Source organism: Drosophila ananassae, chromosome 2R (genome assembly GCF_017639315.1).
Source record: "Drosophila ananassae strain 14024-0371.13 chromosome 2R, ASM1763931v2, whole genome shotgun sequence".
NCBI classification, from domain to species: Eukaryota; Metazoa; Arthropoda; class Insecta; order Diptera; family Drosophilidae; genus Drosophila; species Drosophila ananassae.
In genome coordinates, this window is record NC_057928.1 from 8,022,544 (window position 1) to 8,043,687 (window position 21,144).

At 38.9% G+C, this 21,144-nt stretch overlaps 1 long non-coding RNA gene across 1 annotated transcript in view; it reads right to left on the reverse strand.

Moving 5' to 3' along the window:
- The window catches only part of LOC26515448, a 34,541-nt gene that overhangs the window by 5,820 nt on the left and 7,577 nt on the right, over nt 1-21,144 (reverse strand). The window contains exons 3-7 of the long non-coding RNA XR_006507003.1: nt 15,834-16,335; nt 15,341-15,719; nt 15,133-15,266; nt 7,244-7,908; nt 7,129-7,173 (exon numbers count right to left, since the gene is read on the reverse strand). This is a non-coding gene — a long non-coding RNA (uncharacterized LOC26515448). The remainder of the gene's footprint in view (nt 1-7,128; nt 7,174-7,243; nt 7,909-15,132; nt 15,267-15,340; nt 15,720-15,833; nt 16,336-21,144) is intronic.

Here is a 21,144-nt window from a genome sequence, read left to right on the forward strand (position 1 = left end):
GGTAAAGTACCGGTGACGAACCTGCATGCGAAACCCAAAATATCTGATATCAATTTTAGTGACGATAATATGCTATATAGGTGTACAAAATTGCATATAAAAAATATTCTTGTTCGGCACGTGACTGATTTGTTTTTTGTTTTTCTTGCACGTGCCGAACAAGAATATTTTTTATATGCAATTTTGTACACCTATATAGCATATTATCGTCACTAAAATTGATATCAGATATTTTGGGTTTCGCATGCAGGTTCGTCACCGGTACTTTACCTCGTCAAGAGGTTTTTTTATATGATATCAGTTGTTTTTTTGTATATATTGATCTTCAATTATTTAAAACAGAACGCATAATATATAGAATATATATATATGGAAGTAACCTCTGGACAGGCGATTCACACAGTTAGCAATACTTTAATTGTAAGGATAAACATCAAAACTCTTTTTTTTTTAACTCTATAGATTTTGAAATTCAAGAAGGTGGAAAATTTAAAAACCTTTCCAAAGACGTAAAGAATTTTTCGATAGCTTCAGTGGCTCTGAAGTTATACGTATTTTTAATTTACAAAGGTTTTGGAATTTGGTTAGTTTAAAAATTTTAATTAAAAATTTGCCCAAAAATGTATTTAAGATCCAACATTTTTTCGTAGTTGTGGGAAACCAATTTTTTTTAACAAATTAACAGATGAGAGGCCTATCCTTATGAGAGTTCCACTATATAATAAATTATAAAAAAAAAACAAAAAAGGAAAGCTAACTTCAAGCGGAGCCGAAGTTGAAATACCCTTGCAGTTAAGCAGAAGCTTATATTATTATTATATATATCGGATCCTATATAGTTGTCCGATCCTTATGAGAATTTCACCATCAACAAAATTTCTAATAAAAATATTGGAAACACCCCAAGCATCTTTAAAAATAGAAAGGTTGTGCCATTTCCGATCGTTCAGTTATATGGCAGGTATAGGATATAGTTGGCCGATTCTTATGAACATAGGATTAGATTGCCCAAAACGGAAACCATAAAAAGTCCCATCATTCTAGCTTCAAAAACAACAAAGTTAAGCCAATTATCCTAATAAAATTTTGCAAATCGGATAAGATTGCCCAAAATGCAATCTGTACTAAGTTCCTTCCTTCTAACTTATAACAAAAAAAAAATTTATGGCATATCCGATCAATCATATAATAAACATGTATTATATCTAAAAAAAATGCGCAAAGATAAAAAATTAAAAAAAAATGGAAATTACGTTTTTCCAGTTTTTCTAGTTAAACCAATTGTTGAATGTAACAATTTATTTTGGGTGTGCGATATAAAATAATAAATATTAGAAAAGTATTGGCGGAGTTGGTTTGCCTGGTTTTTTTTTAGCTTTTAATCCATGATTTGGCCCAAAACGGTGGTGGCTGCATTTATTTATATGCATTAGGGGCAGTAGGGGCAGTAGGGGCATATGCAAGCGTTCTACTCATAAAATTTTGCATTCTTCTCATTAAGACATGAGACACTGAAACATACAGCAGAATTACATCAAAATTTCCCATCAAGCAAAAAAGTTCGAGATTAGCCGAGTGGAGAGTTTCTAATACGGGAGGGCCTGAGTTCTAATCCTAGTTGAGTCAATGTTTACGTTTTACTTTTTAAGCCCTTTTTTATTTGGATTTTATTTTTGAAATATTTGAAAATATCTTATGTACAAACTTTCATAAGGATGGGCCGACTATATCCTATAGCTATCATAGAACGATCCGAATTGGCATAACTTTGGTGTTTTTTAAGTTAGAAAGATGGGACTTGGCACAGATTCCATTTTGGGCAAAATAATCTTATTGGCCAAATTTCATAGGGATCGGCCAACTATATCCAATAGCCGCCATATAACTGAACGATCGGAAATGGCACAACTGCAAGGATATATCAACTTCGGCTTCGCCCGAAGTTAGCTTTCTTTTCTTGTTTTTCTTTGGGACCTCAAGATTGGACCTCAAGTTATTCAAGAAATTAGATTTTTACAGCTTTTTCAAAAAGTTGTAGAACAATAATTGCTCATATCATATGAGTCATATGACATTAACAAAAATCTCCAATTTTATTCAGTATTGCAAAGAAAAAAATATAGACAAACAAACCCACTGGCTTAATTTTAAAAAAACTGTAAAAATCGAATTTCTTGAATAACTTCTGAAAGAAATGTCGGACCGGGTCGGTTGAAGTACCAATCTTCTGAGTCTTCTCATTAAGACATGAGACACTGAAACACAAAGTAGAATTACATCAAAAGTTGCCATTAAGCAACAAAGTTCGAGGATAGCTGAGTGGAGAGCGTCGTGGTTCCTAACACGGAGGGCCTGGGTTCGAGTCCGACTTGAGTCAATGTTTACGTTTTACTTTTTTAAGCCCTTTTTTATTTGGATTTTATTTTTAAATAAATTATCTAAAATCTGAAAAGATATACTCCATATTTTTTAGGGTATAGACCAAATATATGCAGACTCCAAAAAGCAAAGTTGCCAATCAAATACACACACATGTATAAGTAAATGCAAGCTTCACAGGAGGCTGCACAAAATGGGTAGCTGCACTTACAGGACTATATCTTGAGTTAACGGATTTTGCCAGATATGAGCGATATGTCAAAAGTTGCGTCATCTCAAAAGCTATCTACACGTGCAAAAAAAAAAAGGGTCAGTCGACTAAATTTTGAAAAATAATTTTTTTTCTTAAAAAAAAAGTTTATTTTCAGTGTATTTTTTTTTGTGTACTATATAGACGTTTGGTCCCAAAGAAAGTGAAATAGATATTTAAAAACCCCTTTCAACGGTGTAAAGCTCTTTTTAATATCTTTCTTAATTATAAAGTTATGCATTTTTTCATTAACAAAGTTTTTTTAATTTTTTGACGTAAGCTTAAGGTATTTCAAAAAGTTGTAGAACAATAGTTGCTCATATGATAGTAACAAACATTTTCCAATTTTTTTCAGGATTTTTAAGATAAAAATAGTGCAAACAGACAAACCGACAAACAGACAACTGGCTTCATTTTGAAGAAGAAGAAAAAATCGAATTTTTCGAATAACTTCTGAAAGAAATGTCGGATCGGGTCGATTGAGGTACCAATCGACGCGTATTTAGCTCTAGAATGCGAATATATAAAAATATTCTATCTGCGGGCTAAAATGTGTCCACCAGCCTCATTTTAGTGATAAAAATTTTTTTTACTTTCACCCTAATTTCTCCCAAACCAAATAACTTTTGGAATATGTTTTGACAAAAATTATCTAATTGAAACAATACCTTTCGATTGGTATATCATTCATTTAGATCGGTTGCCTACAGAAAATTTTTAATTCTTCGGCTATATATAGAGTTTCCTCGCGCACGCCTAGGCCTGCAGGTCGTCACCTCGTGGACTTCCGTCCACAGTGATTATTGTTATGATTATTATGTTGTGTTAGTATTATTATTTTTTCATACAGGCAGTGGGGTAAATGTCTATGAAATCATCTTTTTATGGGGTCACAGGCATCCCAGAGTCCCCCAACAGGCCGTTTGCCATTATGGTTATGGCAATTTGTCTGTAGACATAACGTCTACTTGGGATCCTGGCACTCTTGGGGTTTGGGTGTAAAATACTCGGTAACAGTTGCCCAACACGCATCGATGAGTTATTTACCCAAGGACCCCCGAGTTACGCCACCCCCCTCATCCCACGCCTCTGCAAACAGCATTCCATGTAAAAGCTTAGCGTCAGTTGCTTAGCTGGCCCATAAAACATGATATACGGTGCAAGTTAGTTGGCCAAAAAGGATTAGCCCCTGCCGCAAGTGATAAATGGCCATTGCAATGTTATTTGCTTAGGTTGCGTTCAAGCTGCCCCGGTCATAAAATCAACCAAAAACATTTGCTTTTAATTAAATACTGTGTCTACACGGACGGCAGGGAAAACGTCTCAAGCGTGATGAATGTAATCATTGTAATCATCATAAATAAGCGTTTGTTTCTTGCTTTCGTTTATGATTGTGTAATACAATGTAATATATGAGTGGGGATTATTATTTATAATATTTTATCCTGTAGTAAATTATTAAAAAAAAATAAAATTCTTTATATGAATAGTTTCTTAAAAATATCCCAAAATTAAACTCCTGTCCCTCTTGTTTTCCAGATATTTTCCTTTCGATCTGCTTATAAAGTTAACAGACAATTTCATTCCTGAAACGGGATATCCGCAAACCATAGAAAATCCTTCGTACAGCCTCCTGAGAAAAACAAGGGATAACCATATCGAATCATTTTACAAAAATAACATTTTCGCCTTCCAAGACACGCATATTCCAGTAGATCTCCGAAATCTTCCCAAATTGACTTTGTTGCGAATTTTATAGGCCCAGGAGAAAACCTTTGGAAGGACAAAGGAAAACGCACAAAGCAAACTGTAGGCACATTGTCAAAATACGCAACACACTATACAAAAGATACAAAATGTATCTGAAGGATGAGGGTTGCACACATGCGTGTATTGGCAGAACCACCTTGAAAGTCGGCTGCCTGATTAGTGTAAATAATTGACCGTCCTTGGGTCCGCCTAATAAAAAGAGTCAACAGCATTCCTTTGTTCCCCTAAACTGCCAATAAAAACTAAAACAAAATTATTTCCATAATGGCCAAAAAAGAGCCAGAGGCAGGCACTCAAATTGTCACAGAGCGCGTCAAATTAACAACAAAGTTGCCATGAGCGATCATAAAACGAAACAAAAAGCCTCCGAAGATCCTCCGAAGAATGAGAATAGAATCCTTTTTGCGCAGCTGTCAAAATTGACATTATCGCATGACAAATGTAACAAGTTGTTGCCCATCGCCAGGTATTTGTACTTCTTTTCCCTTTTTTTGGGCAAACAAAGAAAAGGGCTTACGGAGAGCTAATAAAGAGCCTTTACTTGGATATTTTTATTACCACATCCGAAAAGGACGACGAAGGCAACTCTTTTGCAGGAGTTCGTCAATTGTCACTTTCGCGCGCATAAATTAGGGTTAAAGGATGCCAAATTTGGTTGACTTTTTAGGGGCGGGCATGAGAAAAAATTTTATTGATACGCTGTGACGCAGCAATAATGTCCTCTTGGGGGGAAATAAAAAAAAATGTAAGTTTCAACAAAAGGCAAGGATATATAATAACTGGCCAGTTTTGGCTTTAAACTGGAAGAAATTATATAAAATTCTTGTCGATCAAAAAACTCAAACATTGCATTACTTTCATTACACCCTGACCAATAAATAATAGTTACTTGCCTCAAAAAACCGAACCAAATATATAGATTAACCTTATCGGAATATCGATCAATCTTTATTAAAGGCTAGCCCATTAACTTGTAGCTGATAGAACAGCAAAAATCTATCAACGGATGAGAAAAAATGATGCATAAATAATCCCATGGATGATTTTTTTACTGACTGCCTGCTCTCATAGATTGATTTTCCACGCGGCTGTTTTTCGTCACTTATCACTCAAAATTATGGCAGCAATAAAACATTTTTCCGGCTGGCCATCCGCCGCTCGTCGTCCTCGTTTCCCTCGTTTTCGTCCTTTTTTCCCATCCTGTCATTTTCGGCACACTTTGCCATTTTTTCTTGTCACTTTTCCCCTCAATTCCTTTGTGTTTGTTTTTTGCGCCCTGAGTCTGTTTTTTGTGTTTATCAAATTTGATTTGCAGCAATTTCTTTGCCATTTTCCATGTGTGCGCCGCCCTCATTGTTGGCAATTCCCTCGGAAAACTTAACCTCCCCCCAACTCGTCCTCATCTGCTTAGTTTTGTCATGTAGACTCGGTTAATGTTTAACAATTTATTTAAATGTCAGCAAGTTTTCCGTCTATTGTTTACTGTTCGAGGTCCTTTTGTGGCCAGACTGGAGCAGATGGTGTGTAACTTATCGATAACGTGATGTGTTTTTCTATACAGTGGCTAAGATGTTAAATATTCAACAAACATATTTTATTAATCAAACAAAAAATTTAAGAAATAATAAGGTGAATCAAAAAAATTATCACAAGGATAAGGCGAAGGTAACGGCTCATCTTGGCGACTTCTTTGCAGAAAAGTTGATGAAAAATATAACAAATATTTTGTTCCCAGGTTAAAATGCAGATCGATGGAGATTCGATCTACGAATCGTTTAATGTATTCCGTTCCATACAGCTTTCTATATTTTGGCAAGGGGTCCTCCAGAAAAGTTGATGAAAAATCTAAAAAATATTTTGTTCCCAGGTTAAAATGCAGATCGATGGAGAATCGATCTACGAATCGAATTTAAGGTATTCCGCTCCACACAGCTTTCTATATTTTGGCAGTTTATCCAGAAAAGTTGATGAAAAATCTAAAAAATATTTTGTTCCCAGGTTAAAATGCAGATCGATGGAGAATCGATCTACGAATCGAATTTAAGGTATTCCGCTCCACACAGCTTTCTATATTTTGGCAGTTTATCCAGAAAAGTTTATGAAAAATCTAAAAAATATTTTGTTCCCAGGTTTTGATGCAAATCAATGGAGAATCGATCTACAATTCGTTTAAAGTATTACGCTCAAGAATCGGAAAGATATGTGCAAAGTTACACAATTTTTTTTTGAAAATACCCTCGTAAGTTACAAATTATTTATAACAACACTTTCAATTTGGACTGCAATTTAGCCACAAATATTCAAATTGCAGTGTCGCAGGACATGCAATTTCAATTGAAATTATGACCAATTGAATTTACCTGACCAAAATTGCTGGGCAAGCATATTAGCTATGCAATTTGCCAAAATAGATTAAAGAAATTTCACGTAATTGAAAAGAGGGTCTGAGGCAAAGGCGAACTACTATAAGCACTATAGTGCTAATCGGAGCTTATGTCAAATATTTTTGCCATTACCATTAGTCTTGATATTAAGAAATGCCAACAAGTCACGCTATTCGTTATACATTATCTAAGCTTAAGAAAGACATATTGTATGGAAAATTAAATATGTCGAATATGAGAATATCCTATCGTGCCTATAGTTTTGCGTGGTTAAATTGATAAAGTAATTAACATTTTAAATAATATCTAGCTATATCGATTTTTTTGTAAGCATATTTAACTTACTTGATCTTTAAATTTGTGGAAAAAACCAAGCTACCCGTTAGTAATCTAAAAGAAAGAACGATAGAAGAAAAAACACTTTAAGCAGACGATAAACAAGCACAATTAATAAACTTACCAGCACTGACCTCTCGCCTTTGAGTCAGAAGCCAGAAGTCAGAGGGCGAATTTCCAGCACTCGCAGCTATCCAGCACAGGATACAGTTAAAGGACACACATGGCCAGGACGCGTTTGAGAAATCGCACCAAAGGCAGCTAAACAATGGTCGAGCAGCTGCTAAATTTATGGCCAAGCACTTTGGCCAAAAAGCGAGTGCAGCGCATGACTAACGTACACTTATGAGATTAAGTCCTGGCGGAGTCCTGCAGTCCTGAGACGGTATCCATGGAGTTTAAGGCCACAAAAGAGTGCCGCGACATTTGTTCGGTGGCGGCGTTTGTTTCAATTAGCGGCGACTTTGGCTCTTCACAGCTATTTGCACAAAATATTCATCGAACAGGACGCGGAGCAAAATGGGAGCAGATTTCCCTAAGCCGTCAAAGTTGCCACCCAGACGCAGACAGCTCATTGAACCACAAAATAAAGCATATCATAATAATCACATCGTAATATGCAGTCGTGGCACTAATGCGTATTACCTAAGCCCACCCACTCGGAGCCGGTTTTGGTGGGAAGGGGATGAGGTCCTTGGTAAGACGTCCTGCCGCCTGTTCAGTTGAATTTTCCCAGCGGGTGGGCCGCATTTTTTCATTGTTGTTGGCGCTCTTTTCCCTTTGAAGCGTCTAGCAAAAAATGAGAAAAATATTGTACCAAAGTTTGATCAGGAAGTATCATTAAAGGGTACATGAACTAGATCTTTGAATTTGCTTCCGTCAATACCAAAAATAATCTATAGAGCATTTGGCCATCAGTGTGTGACTTGTTTGTCGCGCTTAAATCCGTCTAAGTATTTCCCGCAAAATAAAGGACTCGGAGTCCTTTGCCTGCCGCAACACAAGATGAACAGAGAATTTCCGTTTCAGCTGAGCTAAGCGGAAAAATGTTTCTACTTTTACTTACTTACTTACAGACCCAAGCAAATTTCTATTATTATTTAACAGAAAGGCAGAAAAAACTGCCAGCCAAAAAGCTTTGATGTGTGTGGGAGAAAAGGACCCGATACTGTGTGGGTGGAGTTGGAAAGGGAGACAGCTGTCCAGGAATATTCCTGGGAGTCTATCTACATCTCATTCCGTATTCCCTGCCATGCCTAAGCCAATTTAATTCGCAGCCTTAGCGGCGCCAAGGATCGTAAATTAATGAAATCACACACAGAGCCAACTTGAATCCTTTCTGTTATATAGAAGAACATATTTCTCTAGAGCTGACCAGGGCAAAATGCTTATAAATTGCGCTTATCGTCGATTTGTTGTTGCTGTTTTGGGGACAGTGGGGGGAAATATGACCGAAATGCATGCAACAATAGCAAGGAAACCCAAAACTACAAAACGACAAAACGCCGTACAATTTGTTGTTCGTAATTTGTCCTGCGCGTTATTCCTTTGCTATCCTTTCTCCGTAGGCAGCCACAGTCCAATTTATGCACTTTGCCCATTGTGTCTGCATTGGCGACATCGTCGTCCGGGGTAATAAACTTTTGCCGCGACAAATTTAACAAATTATAGAAAAGATTACGTGTCCCGGTTAGCCGTGGTTATTGCCGGTGTTTTGCCCAACGAGGAAAGAGGAATTTAAGGCAATTAAAGCCAATTAAGGTTGGTTAGAGCGGATTTATAAATTAAGGCTTAAAAAACTCTATATACAAGCCTTGAACGTTATGACTTTCCAGTTGATTTGCTATCATTTACCGCAGATTTATCAACTTTCGTCAATGACCATATTAAATTTAGCTCAGCTATAACAGTTTGAAGTGGCCAATTGCTTTGGTCATTAGTCCGATTTTCTTTTAAAGCCGTAACTCTTACCCCGTTTGCATCCATCTTTTCGCTTCACTCTTTCGGCTCATTTGCGGTAATTAAAATTTCATTTGGCTTTCTGCGTCTGTTCAAATTTAATTGACATTAGCGCAAGCATTTGGACAAATGCCCCATGGAAGCCGGGAAACACCGGGAACAGCAGAAGCTCCTGCAATCCGTCAAGCCATAAAAACAAAGGCAAAGCCAAGTCAGAGTGGGTGGGAGTGTGGGTGGATCAGAAATGTCGCCACAGCAGGGCATAAATAAACCTGCGCCCATATTTTATGACCAACTCCCCCACGGCTTGCCGTAAAAAACTATAAAAACTAAACGTAAATAATTCTATCGCGCGGTTGCAAGAAAGACAAACTGGATTTTCCTGCACTTTTCCTGCACTCTGCGAGCACTGTCCTCCGTTGTCTTTGCGCATTTTTTCCCCATTAATATTATTATTTTTGTTCCTTTTATATTTTTTGTTCGGTTCGCTGGAACTTTGTCTTTTGCATGTGTTGGCATTTTTGGTGCAGGCGGCGCGGCGGCGAAAAATTTCGCGTGACAAACGAGAATTTTATGGCTTCCGTTGACCTGAGCCATATCCTGCGGTTCACTTGCAGAGTGTCCTTCTCCATCCTTTGTCTGCTGTCTTCCTCTTTCTGCTTCCGAACTTGGCTAACAGTTGTCATTGCCATTAAAGCCATAATATGAGACGATGTGATTGCACTCGTTTCGGTTTCGAGCTGATGGAAATGTGGCAGAGGTCCTGTTTCGGGCCCTGCTCCTATTCGCTCCTTGCTCCATAAAATGAAGTGTAAATATTTAATGTGCGCTTTCGTGCATGGCGTGCAGAGTTTCCTGGCTTCCTTTTTATTATTTTCTTATTTTTTTCTGGCTTTGAATAATAGTGGGATGGCAGTTGGGTATCGGTAGTTGGGAGCTCGGGACAATAGCCAAATAGGTATCCATTTTAATGTGTGCCATTCAACCTTTGATTGAACTGTCCTAATAATAGAATAGAAGAATATAAATTTCAGTCTAAATTCTTCAAAAATTTCTAGTTTCAAATTAAAGGTAGCCCTCGCTTTCATTTCATTTTTATGTGCATTGTAACTAAACCAATATCACAATTTTGGCATATTTCTAAACAATAACGTTATATTCTCCTTTTGCCACATTAGGAAAACAGAGCTATAAAAAAGGAAGGATACTTGGAATATGAATTTTAATACTTGTTGGACCATAAACCAAACTATTCTGCCAACGAATAAAATAATATTTACGGTGAAATCCATTAAATAGAATGGAATAGAAAAATATCATTTTACTTGCTGTTTTTTCTATGATTTTTTATGAAAAAGAATACAACAATTTTTATGCAATAGGTGGTCTGGTGGAGGGCCTCCCCACCAAAGCAGAGCCTGCCAAATGTTTACTCAACTTTGTTGAAAAACAATTTCGGCAAATGGCCGTAGAGGGGGATGTAGCCAGCGAAAATACGGGCAAAAGTAAGTCAGCCTCGGCAAATGTCATGTGTCAGTGTCAAAAGAATTGCTCGGAGATGGAGGGGGAAATGTCAACACGGGTTCATCAGTCAAATGAGTTGTCTCTGGCGGGGTCCTGCGATCTCTGCGACAATCTGTCGCATGTGAGCCTGGTGCCGAGTTAAGTGAGACTTTTTGGCGGCAACCCTCTTCCTTAACTTGTGGCTGTGACCTATATTTTAGGTACACTATGAGAAAATAATACATTTTCTTCAAAAACAAAAGGCTGAAGGCGAAGGAAGTACTGGGTATAATATGGAAAGAAATCCTTTTTGCATTCCTAAAGGCTCTCAGTGTATTGAAACACATGTGGGTCCTGTTCTGCTTTGCTCCTTAATGTTTATTAATGCGTCTCACCCTTGGTTTCAATGATGGAAAACTTTGGCTACATGAAAACACTTTCCACTTGAAGGTGGCAAAAGACAACAAACACTTGGCCTCGTGATAAAGTCTCATCACCCCATAAATTGAATCGTTTAATTAGCCTGATGGCATAGAAAGTGGATTCTTTAGTTTGCATCCAACAATTGGTGGCTTTCGAGGCTTGAAGCTAATCGAAAAACCCTCAAAGTAGATTTAAGTTGGCAACTTTTCATAAAGTCAGATTGATGAAGTCTAACCGAGCTGAATTTTTTGCCCAACCCCTTCAGTGTTTTCCATTTGTCACACCTCAATGAACGGGTTCGGCGATTAATCGAAGAAGAACAATTTTTCCATTTTGCTGGTTTTCTAGTCCCGGGGATTCGTTTTAATTACAAACCAAATGCGCTGGCTGGCAAATGAGCGGAGCACTTGAAATCCTGCGCTTGATGGGCACGATGAAGTTGCAAAATATTTGATCAAGTGTTTCGTATTTTTTTCGCCTCTTATTTCCCTGTTACTCCTGCAAGTGAAAGCTGTGAACAAAAGATGGGAGGGGAGTCTGAGGACAAGTAACTTCTTTTGCGCGAATTCATTCAGTCGAGGCTTAATGAACGGTCTTGGCAGGGGCTCCGCCTTTGGTTCGCTACTTGCTGTTGATACAACTCATTAGACGCAAACGAATGCGTACTCAAGTGGGTTTGCCTGTACAGTCAGCCCTAGCGAGAGCCCGGCTCTCCCTCCTGGAGTCTCTCAAGCCTGGCAGTTAAAAGGACGTCACTAACTACGAAGGAAGGGCCCGATGTTGCTGTTCAATTCAAGAGTTTGAAGTCGAGAATTAAATTTTAAGATCTTTCTGATTAAAGTACGATAAAAAATCTTTCTAATAAATCATCCAAAGCCAAGGTGGGCTTCCCGTCATTTGGAATATTTAGCGGAAAAATATTTTTTAATTGAAATACGCATTATGGCCTAAGTAAACAAAAGGGGCAACTCCCACACTGCCCCGGACAAGTTCATTACTAATCCGCTGCCAAAGATAAACTCAAATATTGTCTGCGAAAAAAAAACAAATTTTTAATCAAAACAAGAAGTGAAAAAAAGCAGAAAAAAGCATTCAGACAAATGCGGCACTTTGGCAGCTTAGCAGGGCATTTGGCTAAAAGGAAAATAAACAAAAGAAAAAACGAGCAGCGAAATTATTAAGCCAAAATTAAAGAGAATGCAAGAACAGCCACGCCGAAAAAGGAAAGGATAACAAAAACGCGTCAAAGGATCAAAGGTACGAGAAAAAAGTGAGAAGTGAAAAAAAAGGTAAAGGGGTTTTCGAGGAACACCTCAACCTAAACAAACATGGCCAAAAGTGAGCTGCGGCCAAGACAACTTTTTCTGTTTGCCGGGGAATAGAAGTGCCAAAGCAAATTTAAGCGGAAAATTCTAATAAGCTCGGAACGGTCAAAAGGATGGAGTGGGATAAGCCAGTTGCCAAGGACTTGTGGGTGGCTGGGGGGTGGTAATTCAACCCTTATTTGGTGACTGACAGTAGACCGCGAAAATTTAATTCACGCGTAAAAAATAATTTTTTCAATCATCTGCCGATGAGCCACCAAATATTTCAGCAATTTAAGCCGCTTTCGTCGAACGGGGGTTCGTGTAAAATTCTTAATTAATAATCTGTAGCATAGCTGGCAACAGAGTAATCCCAACCCTCACCGCGATATCTAGTCAATTGAAAATTTTGCGTTTTGGCAATGAGCCGTTCGAAATCGCCTTTAAAGCCGTTGTAATTAAGCAGCCTTAACGGCAAGGCTCTGGGAGTTTGGGGTCTTTGGGGTCGCTACTTTATGACATGATTATGAATTGCTCTCCGGCCGCAATATCCACGAAGGGTTAACAAAAGCCGCAACGCAGGCCTGGCCCGGCCAAAGTCAAGAGTCAATAGTTCCCGGACAGGGGTTGGGCTCCCCACAAAGTTTGATGCGCGAAATTAAATTTGGAATTTTGCTTGAATTTAATATTAATTAGTTGAGCGTTTGTGTTTTGGTTATGCAAATTTCGAGTTCACTTCCAGAAAGCCATATTAATTAGCCTAAAACTTTGAAACTGGTTTTTGGAGATGGCTTGGAGATTGTTTGACATTCAGAATCCATAATTTATAATAGGCTTTCGGAAAGAGTTTCAGGCATACATATGCTGTGCTTGAATGCTTTTAAAAATAAAACTGCAATAAAAATCAAAACTTTTATTCGAAAAGTCAATATGCATTTATAATTTAAAATTTCAGCTCAGCACTTGTTACAATTTTTAAAGCTAATTTATCGAGAGAGAGGGGTTACGTATACAGATATTGATAATCCGATTATGGATGGCATTTTCCCGACAGGCTTTTAGAGCAGAATTTTTCCGCATTTTCCACATGAGCGCCGCTTCAATCCGGAACTAGTTGTACAGCCCCCGGCCCCGAGGGTGGTAATGATTCACAAATACCCGAAGACAAAGGACAGAAGTTAAGCTTGTTAATAGCCGGAGGTTAGAAGGGAGAAAAGAGCGAGTGGCTAATGTGACATAATTGAAAATCAAAACTAAAGCACTTAACTCCGAGTCTACACAGCGAAATGCACAAAAAGTGGGACATATGTGAGATACAATGGATGGGTTGGTTCGGTTAGGTTAGGTTTGTCATGAAATGATTCCGATTTCGGGGATGGACGAGCCCAAAATGACAATTTAACTGTCAACCAGTTTGCTGCAGTTTCCTGTTCCGCTGACAAGTGCAATCGGCCATAAGGTGGTTGAGCAAATAGAGTGTGATTCTGACGAGTTTCAATTAGGCAAATGTCACGGCGAAATTTCATTCTCCAGCTTTGATTGATTGGAGGTGTGTGCGGGTACCCTCGATTTGGCCATTCAACCAACTGTCAGAGTTCCTCGGGTTACCCAACCATTTCCAATGCTAATTGCTTATGATCTTTGCCCACATTTAGGTGTTGTATAACCAATTGAGGTGTCTCCCTCCCTTCAAGCCATACCCTCGAAAATCTACAATGACAATTGGCACAATAAATAGTCTCAACTTTCAAATTTCTTCCGAACCCTGCCGCTTTCTCCCTCCTATCACCTTCCCATTAAATAGTGATATAAACACCCCAATTGTTGTCCTTTTTTTCGTCCTTGTTCCTTTTCTTGTTTTGAGTAATGCGAATTGACTTAATTAGCATTGGGATCAAATATCAACAGGGGTTACAGGACGGTTTTTGGGGCGGTAACTGAGGTAGGAACAGTTCAATTCGATTTGGGTTGGGCTTGTGGGCAAGTCCTTTTAAAATTTAAAGAACATTTTGATGTAAAATCCTTGTACCTAGTAACCTTTAAGACCCAACCTGCTTACTGAGTTTATTCCATTTCATTTAACCTTTCAAGCCGCCTGGGGCTGCAAGAAATGCCAGAAACATCCCGAAAATGGAGGTGGAAAAATCCTCAAAACTGAAAACTCCCACATATGCCCATTTATCATGTCAAACCTGACATTTGTAATTGTAAACTGATACGCCTCGAAGGCAAAATGCAGAATCGGGGATGGGGCAGTTGTCATATCTATTTCTATAGCTTTCACCAAAAACCTGCAACATATGCGAACATTTTGAAAGGAAAACTCCATCGTCTGTACACATATGAGATAATCCCCCAGAAGAAAAGTACAATTCTTTAAATATAATTTCAAGCTATTTTAAAATTCAATTAAAAGCCATTAAATCATTTTGGCAACTTTCTTTTATGGATGGCCGCGTGCATGGCGAAAAGTGCAAAAACCACTTAAATGCCATAAGTGTCGCTATAAATAAAAAATCTTTCCTAACTTTAAAATATTTCCATAAGCAACCCCCATATGGAAAATGGGAAAGTGGCAGGAACACGCGACTGATGATGATGGGAAAGTGCCGGAGGCGGTTTCGCCAATCTTGTACTTAGAAATTATGCAGAAATCAAAGAAAGCGGACCCGCATTGGGCCAATTTTACATGAGAGTGGGTTGAAGAGAGCTTGATTGTGGGTGGGGTTGTGTGGAAAATATGATTTATGATTGCCTAAATTGGCGGCAGAATAATCCATATTGTCTGTTAATTTTAAACTACCATGTTCCACCGCTTACTGACCAATGACCAATGGACTGTGGCGCCTTTTGTGGTCTGACTTTTTGATGGTCCAATGAGATGCTCGACTGCTCCAATGATGCCTTCGGCTCCTTCTCCGTCTTTTCAGCCATATAATCCTGCATTTTTCCATGCGCCTGTCAACATTTTAATTAAAAAAGGTTACGGACCCATGACTACGGGTTGTCCAGTTCAGACAAACGTTCCTCACCCGAAAGGCATATGGAAAACTCGCGATTTCTTTTAATGTCCGGGGGGACAGTGGTCAGACTTGCTGGGGATGGGGCTGTGACCATTGCGAAAGGGTGCCAAAATAATAAACTCGTTTCGCAGTTACAAACAATTTCCTTTTTCAATTTTGCTCGCTCCTGTTGTTGGTCATAGCCTTGTTTTTTGCAGCTATTTTCTGTTTTGTGTTTCGTAGGTCATTACGCCGGAGTGTACAGATGTGTGTGGGTGTGTAACATTACGGATAGTCAAATAAGTCCGTTCCTGGTCTCCGGTTCCACTTTGCCGTGGTCCAGTCCATTGTTTGCCATCATTTTAATTTTATTTATTGTGCGACTGCCGGCCAACCCCAAGCAGGTGCACTTAGAAATATATAAAATATTAAAACACTTTTATTAAACATTAATTATGTTAAATACTCACATTTAAAAAATTGTATAGAACAATATGATGAGGCTTAATACCTTAAGTTTTACCTTTGTTTTTCTGGAGCTTTTTTCTAAGTGCACATATGGGAACCCCATCAAGGCTCATGCAAATTAGATGAATTGCTTTGCAGTCCAGGTTTCGCCGACTTCCTCTTCTATAATGACTTGGCCACTCTGCTCGCTGCCTCCTTCCACCCTCTGCTGGCCACCCCCACATTTCAGCTAGCCATGTCAATGGTTTTGCGGACATTTATTGTTTGAAAGCTATTACCCCTGCCCCAGGAATGTAAAGCGAAGACTCGACACCGTTTTTGATTGTTTTCTGTTTGACTGCGGGGATGAAGGACGTTTTCGGAGGACGTAGACCGATCTGGCCATCCAGGATTGCCGTAATATTTAATTGCTTTGTCATTATATTTGCAAGTTATGGCTACTTGTACATTGGGCTTGAGGACTGACAGATGAGTGCAGTGGAAATGCACTTGAGACTAGAGTACAGTTGCTTCTCAAAGAAGTAGTTAGGATTTGGGGGAGTTAAGAGGAGTTGCCTCTAGAAATTGAAGTTAGAGGGAAGAAAATAAAGCTTTTAATGTTACAGGAACTAAACACTAAACCAGCTGTAAGATTAATTAATATATTTAAAGCCTTGGCCTTAAGGGAAAATGGGTTTTGTGGCCCCATCACCATTTTCAATTCAAGCCCCTCTAACCATGGTTTCCCCAGACCATCGAACCCTAACCTGCTTCACTTCAGTTTGACATTTTCATTCATTTGTCTACGCAATGCCACGTGAAAAGGCCAGTGGGAAAAAAATGTAAGCAAAACCCCGAAACACATACATTTCCAAATGTCCATCGGAGCGTTTCGCCATTTATTCATTCGCCATTGTTCGATGGCCGAGTGCAGACAGCTGCCTGCTGTGAAACTGGCCAAAACTTCTACGGCTGTCAATATGGCCAACACGAGGTAAAAGAAGGCGGGCATGGGAGGGCGGGGCGCAAAAAAAATAGCCAGAAAATAGCTGGAGCTTGGCTGGCATTTTTTCACGCCACAAAATGAAACTGCGCGCTGGCATTTTAATCAACATTAAGCAGAAATGCTTTTTGCAAACATTTCTTCCCTTTTCGGTCTGTCCATCAGACTGACAGAAAGTCCTGGGCATTGTCATTAATTTTACGTATGTGTTTTGGTCATTTATAACGCCGAGACTTGCAAATTAAAAAGTAGAAACAACAGTCAACCAGGACGAGAAGGGGAATCAACGTGAAAACCAGTGGCAAAGTTTCGAAAAAATTTCAATTATAAACAACGGCGAAATGTCAAACCAAAAGCGCTGAAGAAGATCCAGGAATTAGCATCCCTCGGGGACCGAAAAACCTCAACACTTCAAAGACGCTTCGCTGCTGTCCTGGGAATTATCCCAAGCAATTTTACTTGGGTGCTAATAATTACACCCCCGAACTGGCGACGAAAAAAAATGCCGAACTGCAGCCAAGTTTATGATTATGAAACGGCTTTGACAAGATTTTCCAAAATGGTTTTACGACTTGACCCGGCCAAGTTCCTTGGCTCCTGTAAAATATTTCATTAATTTTAATTGGAAATTGCTCTGAGACGTCCAGCGGTGGTCGAGTAGATAATTACAGGGAGGACTTATCCCGCCAGACGGCCGCTCTTCCAGTTTCCTATTCAAAAATTCACAACAAGCGGAAACAATGCAGCGAAAATTGGTAAGGGAGTGCGGGGCGCCAAGCGTCTTTGGGGAAAGCAGTTTCCCAGCTTAATTTGAAACAAATGTCGTAAAAATGTTAAAGCATAATTTGATGCTTGACTGATGCCAGGGATTTGGAGATAAAATTCTCAAATATTTCAGGAAAAAATTATAAGGGAGACTAAAAAAAATTATAATTTGAAAAACCAAAAATGGTCACTGGTCGGACTAAAATGATGTTCGCGAAAACCAAATTCTGTACCAACAAGTTCCATTAGATTCTATTTGCTGCCAATGTGCCCCTCGGAAAAACCAACTCTCGTAAAACAATTCAATCAAATGGCAGCTACAAGTTCCTAAAACTAATTAAAATGCCATCAACGCGGCTCGTATGTGACAGAGGGTGTTGTTTGAGGGACTAAGGGAGATTTTAAACTGAGTCGCCGCGGGCCCCACAACCGCAGAGATTTCCGTTCCGGAATGGTTTTGGGTTTCGGGAGGCTGAGCCAGTTGGAACTGCCATTTACGCGTAATTTGGCGGTCCTAAAAGGCTACCAAAAAAACCAGTACACAGAAAACAGAGCTTTGACTTTGGATTATTTTAAGATATAATAATAATATGTTATTCACTCCACTGACATAATCTTTTCAAAATTTAAGATCTAAGAATATTACATAGGATATAATCTATAGTATTTTGTCCTTTCCTATTTTTTCCGTGTAGAAAAATCGAGTTTGGGGACCTTCATGAGCCTGTAAGCCTGGGCAAGTTTGTCAACGCGGTTTTCGCCAAAAGTGCCAAACAACCGCGTGATTTATGCGCTTTTAAAGCACTTAGCTGCGAACAGGTCTATGAAGTCCTAACCCCAAGTCCGATTTCCTCACGGACACGGTCAGGATCTGCAATAAATTTTTCGCGAATAAATCTTTCAACTACATAAATCTCACGCGCCAAATTTGAGCTTCTGTTCGAGGTCCTGGTTTTTTATTTTTTTCGCACAAATCAAAGCGTAAATTGCTTTGATTTGAAAGCTTTTTATGCGAAGGCCTCCAGGGCTGACTGTACCCGCCAGCCAAATGTGTACCACCAATTAAAAATAATTCCACATAAGGCATATGCTCGCATTTTTTCACTAGAAAGCCCCTGGAGGAGTTATGGCCAAATATCGTAAAATTTTATCATAGGAAAGATTAAAATAAAGCTGAAAATTGCGCAAATATCTTTGGCCATAACTTAAAGCCGTCGAGGGCTCCACATGTGTGATATTCGCGGGCTGCCAAACCCACAATTAACGCTGGGCGGTGGGTGATAAGTCGGGGTTAGAGGCGTGGCATCCGGCAGCCGACTGAAGGCCAAGTCAAATAAACATAAGTTTTTATGAGTTTGGTAATTTTAGAAAAGCGGGTGGTGGTTGAGGCTTTTGAGTTGCTTGGTAGAGATGGGATTTTATGGAAAATTTTAATATTTTAAGCAAAATAGATTAATAATAAAGATAGTTCAATAAATATAGCAAACTAAAATTGGTTCTTTTGGAAATTTATATTGTAGGAAAGAAACTCCTTTTAACACTCACTAACTTTTCAGAAAAGAAAGCTTTATTATGCCATAAATGAATGTATATATTTTCTTAATTTTGAAATAAATATTTAGATATTTAATTTCATTAATTCTTAATTAGAATTCCATCTCTAGATTCTCTGGTATCATATGCAAAATGCAGCACATGTGTAAAGTAAATCTTCCGCCGCCTAAACCATAATCATAAACATTTATAGCCGACGCGCGCTCGTCCTGGCACAAATGACAACCCCCCTCAGGACATCTCCACCCTTGCCACCCCGTCCTCCTGTCTCGTCACTTTGACGAGTGCAATCCTTTCGCCCACCCCAGACATCTACTCTGCCTTTTTATTTCATCCTTTTTTTTTTTGGTAATATGACGCACATGCAAAGCCGCAGGATTAGGCACAACTGTGATCCTGCGCTCCTGTACGCGTTTTGTTGGATTCAATTTGATTATGACTTGACAAATAATTGTCATTTTGATGTGACGCGGCGACTTAAAATGCTAAGTAATTGTAAATATTGAAAATTTACAGAATGAAATGGAATGGATGAGTTTAACCCTTTAAAGTACGATATCAGGGGAACGATAGGATTTTCTTGCCCAAGGCTAAGCTGATGAGATTGTGGGGATATAGAAGTGAAAGGAATTTTGCAATATCATGATTGTGGGATGGGATATTATGAATTCCCAACCGAAGATAACTGCATCTGCTTGTATAAAAGTTACAATTGAAAGATATTCCATAATTATATCCTTAAAGAAGTCTAAAGAAGCTATACCTTCAAAAAATCAAGAGAAAAGTCACTTCTATGAATGCCTTCCCCACAAAATTCAATTTATGATCTCAAAACTTGTTTAGAAACCCGCTGATTTATTACCAAATACTGAAAACTATGTCAAAAAGCATTTCCTGCTGCGCAGCATGAACTAATTTAAATTCCTTATGGCGGGGACTCAACAAAAAACTGTCGACTCTGCTTTCTTTACCGAAAAGCGAATAGCGAACAAATGAGATTTGGGGTAAGCAATGTTAACAAGGCGTTTTACACAATGTGTCCTGTATGTGCCACCCACTGCTACCCCGCCCCTGGAAAATCATTTCGGTAAAGGACACGGCAGTCGCCTCTTGGCTTCCCGGCGCTGACAGCTTGCAAACCATAAATCAACAAGTTAAGTCAAACGTGTGTTGCAGACTCTAAAAGCCTGGCGAAAAAATGTTTTTAAAAAATTTCATCCGCCCCAACCCCATCCCCATGCACACATGCAGGAGCGACAGAACTGAACAGGACAAAGTGGAATTGATTTCAATGTTTAATAAAAAATTCATGAAAATTTGTCAGCTCAAGCTTTTGTATATTTCGGTTGAAGTTTCCAGGGGGTTCTCCGGTTTTCGGGGTCCGAGATGGGGGGTTTCGTTTCGCTATTAATCACAGTTTGTTGCACTCGCTGCGCCATCAAGTGATTCATGTGTGGAGAGGAGCATCATCAGGACCCAAGCGCATCCTGTCATGCCTCAGTCTATTATTTATGTTGCGTTTTAGACCACTGACAACTGTAAAAAGGCCGGAAGGAGGTGGGGTTGGCAGGATAAATTGTATGGAGGTGGAAACTTGCCACAATCTGCCTTAATTTTTGCTTAAAGGTATAGAGTAATGAGGTTCATTCTATACTTTTTCCGCAATTTATTTTATAGAAAAGTCTGCCAACCCTTCTCTGCCAAATTGAATTATCCATGGTTGCTAAATATATTAAAAATACGTTTCGGATTATATGTTCGCCTGTCGAATAAGTCAAACACAATAATGCAATTGATTTTGGTGATAAAAATCGAATGTTTTCGCAGGAAAAAGGGATAAATAAATAAAATAAAGGGTTCATGTGTCGGGACCAGCCCAGAAAAAGAGGGTGAAGGTGTCATTCCCAACCCCCATTTTTTGTGCTCGGGTTTTTCCAAGCCGGGGGGTAACCCGAAAAAAATGTTTGCACACATGCGGTTGTTTCATATTTCATATAGGAAAATTTAGGGGAAAAACAACTAACTGGAAAGGCAAAAAATCAAAGCATAGAGTTGTCAAGGCGTA